The sequence below is a fragment of the Caretta caretta genome, chromosome 1 (genome assembly GCF_965140235.1).
Source record: "Caretta caretta isolate rCarCar2 chromosome 1, rCarCar1.hap1, whole genome shotgun sequence".
NCBI lineage: Eukaryota > Metazoa > Chordata > Testudines > Cheloniidae > Caretta > Caretta caretta.
In genome coordinates, this window is record NC_134206.1 from 168,979,057 (window position 1) to 168,988,545 (window position 9,489).

Genomic DNA, 9,489 nt, shown 5'->3' on the forward strand with positions numbered 1-9,489 from the left:
TAAGAGATGCAGTAAATGTTCATTGATACCATTCTTTCCTTGTTTAAAATACATTAAATCAGCAATGGCTCCCTAAAACTATCATTCCATATAAAAAATGAGCCCCCTAACTCCAGGTAAGATGTGTTGGCCTGTTGCTTCTGGTCAGCATTGCCTCATGGGAGACCCACATTTGTTTTCCATGTCTTGTCTCTTGTTCCTCACTCCAAAAATGATTCTGAGCAATATCAGGGAAATTTCCATGAAACTTACCAGCTGAAACAAAAATCAACCTCCCCACCATTTACATTTATGATTACATTATATTAAACAAACAAACAACAAAAAACACTTAAATAAAAGTACTTGCTTGTTTAGAAAAAGCATTATTCTCCATAGGCAACTGTGCAAATATAATTTCAGGATGGCTTAGCCCCTCAGGGATGAATGCATTAGCACTCACTAATGTTTTCACACAGCTTTCTTAGCAGCTCATTCAGAACTGCGGAACTCAAAACACATGAGAGACAATGAATCTTGCTGCCTTAATAAGAAAATGCAAAATATGCTGTTTTCAATTTCATGTCCCTGCAATGATAACCACACATTCACATTTTTTCCTCCACTTGAGGGACAGAGAGAGAAGTGGAGAACTTCTGTGTATTCTTCTAAAATGGGTAAGGTATTGAAATACTGATAACTGATAGTATAGATAGTATACTATCTATAGATAGTATAGATAGATAGTATAGTACTGATAGTATAGATAGGCCTTGATTCAGCAAAGCACTTAAGGATATGCTTGACTTTAAGCACTTGCTTAAATCCTTCCCTACTCAGCAAAGCACATGACACACAGCCTGAAAGTTAGGCAGCAGGAGAGGTGATTTCTGATTAGGGATGAACTTAAATGAGGCCACAGTGCTCTTTCCCACCAGCTGCTGAACAGTCTTCAGGGCAAAGGCGAGGGTTTTGAAGAAAGGAATGTATGTTTCCTCAGGCCTCTGTCGGGAACCCAAAGGGTATGTGTACACTACAGACTTAATTCGGCCTATATTAGGTCGACTTACAGCCACTGCAGTAATTGTTGTGGTGGTGCATAGCCACGCTATCCTTGTTGGGTCAGTGGTGCATGTCCTCACCAGGAGCACTTCCATTGACCTAAGAGGGACAGTGTGGGGGGCTGAGAGCCCAGTGTCTCAGCTCCGTTGGCAGCTCCCTGCCAAGAGCCTGGCTGCCTCACAGGCTCCAGGCGGGCTACCACCTCCCGTCTCCTCATTCCCCAGTGGGAAGAAAGAATCCGGGGTCACTGTCTATGAGCTGGGGACGTTTTAAAGAGCCTGACTAGTGTTGCCTTACACTGAAGGTGACTTTCTGAGCAACTGTAATGTGTCATTGAAATTAGGTGTCACTGAAATTTTTAATCAAGCTCGTAATTAAGACCATAAATATTTATTTTAAAGAATTCTATGTAAGAGTTATTGTGCTTTCCATAGCATATAAATAAAACATGAGTACTTCAAATTAAAATTTGGATGCCAGGCAGCAAAAAATCCCAAACAGCCCTATTCCTTATATTAGATGAACCTACTGTAAATAAAAATTCTAGACACGTTACGGAATTAAATAATGTTGTACTAAGTATTGCTTTGATTCGGGCACTAAGAGTCAGTAAACCTGATCTCTCAGTTTACTTTGCATTACAAACACAACAAATTGGGTTTAATATGTGTATATACTTTAGAGACCTAATTTCAAAAGTAGCCCCTGAAAATGAACCTTCAAATACATTTGCTCCCTCTTTTGCAGTTAAGGCAGAGTTACGCTGAGTTACACCAGCTGAAGATCTGGCTCTTGTTGTTCATCAAAGCATGCACTTGCAAACATTCATTCGTCTAATTTCAGAGGTCCATTTGAACGTTTGGCCCTATGTCTATAAATGCCCGAAATGAAAATGAAGATCAATTTGATGTGCAAAAAGCTACTGTGATTATGCTATCCTGGCATTTAGCAGTTGTGGAATTAAGATTTTTCTCAGCACACAATCTTTTTTTATCTGCCTTTGCTTTATGAAAAAATACTTGGTAAAAGCTAAAAAGGTAATTATTCGTGTCTCCCCACTTTTCTTCCAAACCACACAGGCATCCAAAAAAGATAAGGTATTTGGCAAGACATAAAAAACGTAGCCTTTCCTATTATGCTCTACTTCATAATAGGTATTTCTTCTGCTTAGCAGTTTGATGAGCTTCCTTTTGAAGAATAGTAACAGAAATCAGTCTGGTACTTTTTTATCTAATTCAGGCTAAAGTACAAGGCTGAGGATAGGGGCTGTCTCTCTGAGAAAAAACAAAGAATGAAGTGTCTATACAGAAAGATGTATTATACCTAAGACTCAAATGAATGATGCACTTGAAAGGCAAAGGTATGGCTTGGATATTTGCCCATACTTCTTTGAGACAAAGCTTGATAAAAGATTAAGAGAACAGTCAATCCTCGATAAATACATAATTGTATACTACTGCTTCCCATACAATAGATCCTTTATGGGCTGTCTCCTGTTTTCAGCTCCTTGCTAATCTCCAGCTATGACAGTATAGGTGTGCCTTGGAGTCTTGAAGATTTGTAAAGTTGTTTTTTTTTTTTTTTTAAAGAGACTACAGATCTCTCACAGGCTTGGCTTGTTTCTAAAAAAATCCAAGTAAAAACAACCCCTAATTAAAAAAAAAGAGAGAGAGAGAGAGAAATTAGTACATTACCACTCAAGAGGCAAACATTCTTTGAATATGATTACTTATCCTCTACTTTAGTTATATTATTTAAATCTAATCAAACTAGCATTAAAGATTGCAGCATTATTTAGTGCTAAACAAAATTCAAACTTTAAGATAGTAAAGTGGAAAATTGTGTGTGTGTGAAATTACTACCAAATATTAAGTCAAAGGAATCTAGCCAGGCAGCAAGTAGGGAAAATATTAAATCAGTAGATTTCCCTTATTGTTTTCATAAAGCCTCTTATTTTAAAGGACAGTATAACTGGCTCCAGATTAAGAGATTACACTTCTGGGATAGTAAAGGACCTCCTCCCCCAACCCTTGGAGAAACATATAATTATATGGAATGGAAAAGTCATTTGTTTATAAACTTCCTTTTGTTTGAAGAGTTTCTTCTTGTCATTAAGGCATGATGGCTATATTTAGACTGAAGAGTAAATTGTGTCAGGAATGACCTTGCTTGGAAAAGTCTTACAGTGGCTGTGAATTAGAGGGTGTCCTGTCTGCTAGACACTTGAGCAAATTTAACTAATTAGCACCAAAGACCAGGAGTACTTGTGGCACCTTAGAGACTAACCAAATTATTAGAGCATAAGCTTTTGTGGGCTGCAGCCCGCTTCATCGGATGCATAGAATGGAACATATAGTATATACACATACAGAGAACGAGGAAGCTCATCTTAATTAATTAGCCTCTTACAGTTTGTATGGTAACTTCCTCGATCTCTGTATGTGTATATACTATATGTTTCATTCTATGCATCCGATGAAGTGAGCTGTAGCCCACAAAAGCTTATGCTCTAATAAATTGGTTAGTCTCTAAGGTGCCACAAGTACTCCTGTTCTTTTTGCGGATACAGACTAACACGGCTGCTACTCTGAAACCTGTAATTAGCATAGTCTCCCATCTGGTGGCTGCACTCACTTTGTGTATCTCACATTCCTCCAGCAGAGCTCTGGTGCAGGTCTCTCTTGCTCTCAAGTCACCAGCTCTACCAGGTCATCCAAGAGGGAGCCTCTCTCTGCCTGAGGAGTAGGAGCTGTGCTCAGCTTTTTCCTGCTGAACGTCACTCTGTACATATTTCACAGAAGGAGACAGGTCAAGTCTAAGTATAGTACACGGTAGTTTCCTCATCCAGCATTAGATTTCCCTCAGTGAATAATGATGGGTGTGTTACATTTCCATCCTTTTTCTCTCTCTGCCACTTACTAATTTTGGAACTTGAAATTTATAATGATACTACCAAGCCAGGATTCCTGGCATACGAAGTAAGAATGCTTTAAAGAGAAGCTTAATGTCTGTACCTCAGTTAAAGATATAGTTAAGAGTTCAGACTGAACAGCCATAAAAGCTCAGAAGTCATTTCAATTTGCAAGTGAAAAGAGAGTCCAAATACAGAGCAAAGGATCAACGTAATTAATCACTCACTGAGCCCATTAAAATTAATGGGAATAAAAATCACGTGAATTGCTATTTTAGACTTTGTCCACAGTTGTTTCACGGTTCATAGTGTTGCAGTGTTTCTATATTAGGGTTTGCACCAGTGCAGCTATGTAAGTGTAGCTACACTGGTGCAAAAAACAGAACAAAACAAAATCAAACTCTCTGTAGATGAAGCCACAGTAGTCAAGTTGTGTTGTCCACCAATGTCTTTGGGATAGTGCGCAAATGTTACTGAGTTAAGGGCTGCTACTAAGGAGTCCCAGCTTCAAAACCATTTGAGACCCCTCCACCCCCACTTCCCTCCCCCACCACCACCACCACTGCAAACTTTGGAGCCTGAATATATTGTAGAGATTAGTGTCCATTTTGTAATTAAGATAAAGCGTGAATTAAACCTTAAACCTGTGACTGTACTGGATTATGTATTCACTTTTTCCCTTTACTACCCAAGAGCAGTTATAAATATTATAGTGTGGTAGCACCATTAGGATTGAGGTTAACTTAGACAGCCTATTTGTCTAAGTGTTCTAAAACCCACTCGCTTACTCAGCTTGCCTTGCAATTTGCCATGTCTCATCAGGGCTCAGCGTGGGACTAACAGTCCAAAGCTGGGGTTGTTTGAGCGAGGAGGTCTGAAGACACAGCTCTGCCTCCCTCCCCCGCAAAAATGGTGATATCAAAATATTATGGTCCTTTGTGCCCATCTGGGGCTCAAATTACTGAAAAAGATATCCCCCAAAAAACAAACCAAGAACAACAAAAACCCAAATAGCACTGACTGGGTTTCAATTCTGCCAGAGTCCAGCATCTATTGCTCCTTTGGGGAAGAAGTATTTCAAAAGTTCTCTGTGGTGAAAATTGGATATCCTATATAGTTCGAGCCTGAGTGAGAAGCTAGAGAGAGTGATTCTCACATGTGCTCTGGGACTGCTGATCTGCAGTGGGCAAGAGACACCTCTAATGTTGGAGAGACCAGGTGGGTGAGGTAATATCTTTTATTGAACCAACTTCTGTTGGTGAGAGAGATGAGCTTTCAAGCTATAAAGAGCTGTTCTGCTGTCAGTCATGGAGTAGCTCAGGACAATGTACTGTAGCCATTTATCCAAGCCATATTCATCAACTGTAAATGTAAACCCTAAACATGTCTGCTGTGCATATTCCTAATCTCTAACTATATTCTGCTCCAGGTGGGGGCTGCACAAGAGCTATTTTGCCACCAGAACAGATGTTTTTCATTAAGAACCATTATTTGAAAGTGCTCTAAAATACACATGCACACCTAGATTGTCTTAAAAATTGCAGGACCAGCAGAGTAGTTAGTATTGCAAATTTGGGGACATTTGATCAAGGGGTTTCTCAGATACAGCCTCTCCTCCCCCCAAAAAGTAGCTGATTTTAATTTTCAAATAACTGTAAAATCCATGTGCATAGAGAGTGTGCCCTTAAAATCAGTGTGCTGCAAGAATGGCTAGGGAAAAGTTAGTGGTGCAAATTAAGGGTTGTTTGATGAAGAGGGTACCGATAGGCTCTCCAAAGCTCACATGAGAATCCAACCCCCTGACAAAAACAAACAAGCCAACAACAAGAAGAATGCTCTGATATAATGAGCTTTCCTGGCAGTAATATTAGTGGATCACATCAGGTTTTGCATTCATGATTGTCTAATTTGGGAGGATATAACCATGACAGAAATAAAGATGTTGTTGCCAGGAAATGTATACGTCTTCCCAGTTTCTAAATATACATTCTGAACATGAAGTTCCAATTTCCAAAAATACAATAATGAACTTGAAGTTCTATTCAGGCTGCTTAAGTTTACAAAAATATAAGCGGATATGCACTTGCAGTAAGCATTCCTCAAGCCCTTAAGTTACAGCTGTTTCTTCCTCTGCATGATCAACATCCCAGCTATACCACTGTGAGGAGCTGCATTTTGCCTCAGTCCGTCCTTACTAACTTGTTGATAACCATGTGATCAAAGCTATAATTTCCCACATACTAGAACAGCTTCCTTCTACTAGTATATACAGTGTTGTTGTACCAACATTGGATATTAGAGACAAGGTGGGTGAGGTAATAACTTTTATTGGACCAATTTCTGTTGGTGAGAGAGAGACGAGCATTTGAACTACACAGAGCTCTGGTAAATGTCAGTTTGTTTGTTTTTCTGGTTGTGTTACAGATTATCAGCTTACATTGAGTAGAATTAATCTTTTTCAATAGATTTCTGTATGAGCACAGAGATGACGATCTGAGCTCTACAACTGCCAAGCACTGAAACTGTGCACAGCTCTCTCTCTCTCTGGCTTTGTGCCCTGCCTGTAAACTAGAATTAAGGCTGAGGAATAGAGACACTGTAGAAGCAAATGCATTGGGGTTTTGAAGGTTGGATCAAAATTAAGCTGTCTAATCCTCTGATCCAAGGAGACAGGCTTATTTTCCCCTTTTGAGCAGAGTTTCATTACTTCATGACAACCCGTTCTGGAAGGGCACACCACTGTGCAAACATCATATTTTTACCATAAAATCTATGATAACATTTCAAAACCAAATCAGTGAAGGCAGTGATAAACTAAGTGTGGTTCCCTAAAATGATGTAGGTCTCTGTGATTAACTTAACCCCATAAAACTGTGTATGAAGCCATATATTTTATATTTATTCCATGTTTAGATTTTTGGCGCACTATTTTAAGTGGTTGCAGACAATATCAGTGTGACATCTGCCTCTTTTAAGTAGGAAGGCTGAAAAATTACCTTTCTGCTCAGTGAAAAAACTACATAGGATACAGGTATTGTAGGTCACATAGAGTAAGGCAAGATAGTTCCTAAAATCCTGGAGAGAGAGAGAGAGAGAGAGAGAGAGAGAGAAAATGTGGAGGAGCAGAGACATGTACAGAGTTCTTGGGCCCCGTAAATACTATCTTGCATCTAGAAACGCATTCATAAATCCCTGAAATTCCCTGAGGATTCACAAATGCCCTGCAGACCCTGATCCTGCAATTGGAACTGCAGACAGAACCTTACGTCCTGCTGGAGCTGCACTGGTTTCATTGAGGGCACTGTTAAGACTTAAGGAGATACCTATGTGGATTGAATAGCCACACTGAGGCCTAAACCATATTCTCTAAAGGAGCCTTTTGGCATGCTGAAGATGCAGTCGAGCCCCTCAAGCTCCCTGGTGACCTAATGTAGCATCTCATGGCATCTATCAGTCTGCAATTACATAAAAGGATTGTCAATGTGTTTGCTTTATGTTCAGTACCAAATATGAAACAGACATGGTATTATATTTTCCAAGATTCATTGGAGGAATAAACAAATCTAAACCAATCATAGTCAAACCAGACTTTGGGACACAGCTATGCAACCAATACATTTAGTGGGATTTGATAGAACTGTTTATTCATTTTCACAGGATTAGGGATGTGTTAGGGGGATCTTATACCAAAACTTTAAAAGGACTGTGTTTGTATAACATGTGGTTTGGTTAAGCTGATATAACGTGTATAAATAAATAAAATATTCACAGTGTAGTGAACAGTGTTCATTTTTGACATGGAAGGATAATGCAGATATCGTAAACCACAAAGCATATGCATATGCTAAATGTCACTTTGAAATACAATCCAGGTATGGGAGTGATTTATATGTTCAGTGTGAGAATAATGGCCTTATCACGGCAGAAGCAGAGTTCACACTGTCTTCAGGATTGATTATCAATATATTTTCAAGATGCTGCATTCGTAGTAGCCAAAACTTCAAAGCAACTCTACCAGGCGCTAAAGAAAAAAATATCAGATTAGTTACCATATTTCAGTGCATTCCATAACCAGCCCTATCCATTTTTTAAAAGTATGTCTTTGTCCCAGAGGGCTTTCCTGGAAAGAGGCAGCCAAAATGAAAAGTCAGTGCATTCTCTGCAGCAATTGCCACATGTGTTGTTTGTAAAGCGATGTCAAAATCAGAGCAAAGAATGTTGGTGGAGTTAACAAAACCGAACCTTGTTTTAAAAATAAATGGCTATCGGAATTAAGCAAAACTAAAAGTGTTACAATAACATTTCTGGGCAAGTCCTCAGGTCCAGGCAAATTCCACTCAGCAGAGGATCTGGGGTGGGAGTGCAAAACTGGTTGTAAACTTCCTTTATGCTCCTGGGCTTGGAGTCGGGCCAGTTTTACCTCTTGAACACTTCAGTATAGACTCAGGTCTGCTCTAATTTACATCCAGCTACAATAGCAGCCCCCCTCAAAGATCACTTCAGTAGCTACAGATCTCCAGGTTGCAGTATCACTCTGGATGCACCGCCTTTCCACAGCCATACCCCAACACAGATACTTTAGGACAGGTGTCAGTGTTTGGGTGGGAAGGGGGTTGTGGTTGGGGTGTGGTTGGCTTCACACCCGTCAGAAATTCCCTGATACCAGGTGAATCCTTAGGTATCAAGCTAAAACAGCTTTGAGGTTGCTTTCTGTTAGTAAACTGGCATAAAGCAGGTCCTATGGTGGGAGCCAGGATCTGGGCCTTTTTTCTCCAACTTGCATTTCCATTATAAATGATAGAGCACGGTTTGCTTCAAACACCCATCCTTACCAATGCCTTTGGGGAGGATTAAATAAGAAAGTCACAGGAGCTGGCAAGTTCCACATAAAACAGCAGGGAGAGGATGGGAGGACACAGAGGAAGTGGCAATTGGAAGTGGGATGTCCTAAGGCAGCTGCGATAATACTTCCTGAGATATAATACTTGAATGATACGCACATACCATATCTACTCCACCTCTTATTTCCCTGGCAACAAGAACCGCTTTTCACAATGAAGTGGCAGTAAATTCCATTAACTCTTTTGGGACTAAAACATACTGAAGTGATCATTCTTTTATTTTTCCTGCTTACTCTGCTAACAGAATGATCTCTTCAGCAGAGAGAAATCCACCCATGCTCTCGATGAATCTTTTTCAAGTTTAAAAGTTTTGCCTTCTTTGTACCAGTAACAGTCCATCTCCACGAGGTTTGTTAATCGATTATTAATGATTTGCTCAGACCAGCTCAATCCCTAATATTTTTGGAAGGAGCGTAAGGGAAGGTTTACCCTAAAAGCCATTAAGGCTCTTGAGTGATAACTGCACATTGCTCGACTGTCCAGGCTGGCACTCCCTTTCGGTCCATCTAAATTAGTATACATATACTGGTTGCAGTGTTCCTACACTGAAAAATGAATTCATTTTTAAAACCAGATTCCTTTCTATTTGGTGACTATTTAAAAGCCCATGTGACTTGACTTTGTGGTCTGAGTCAA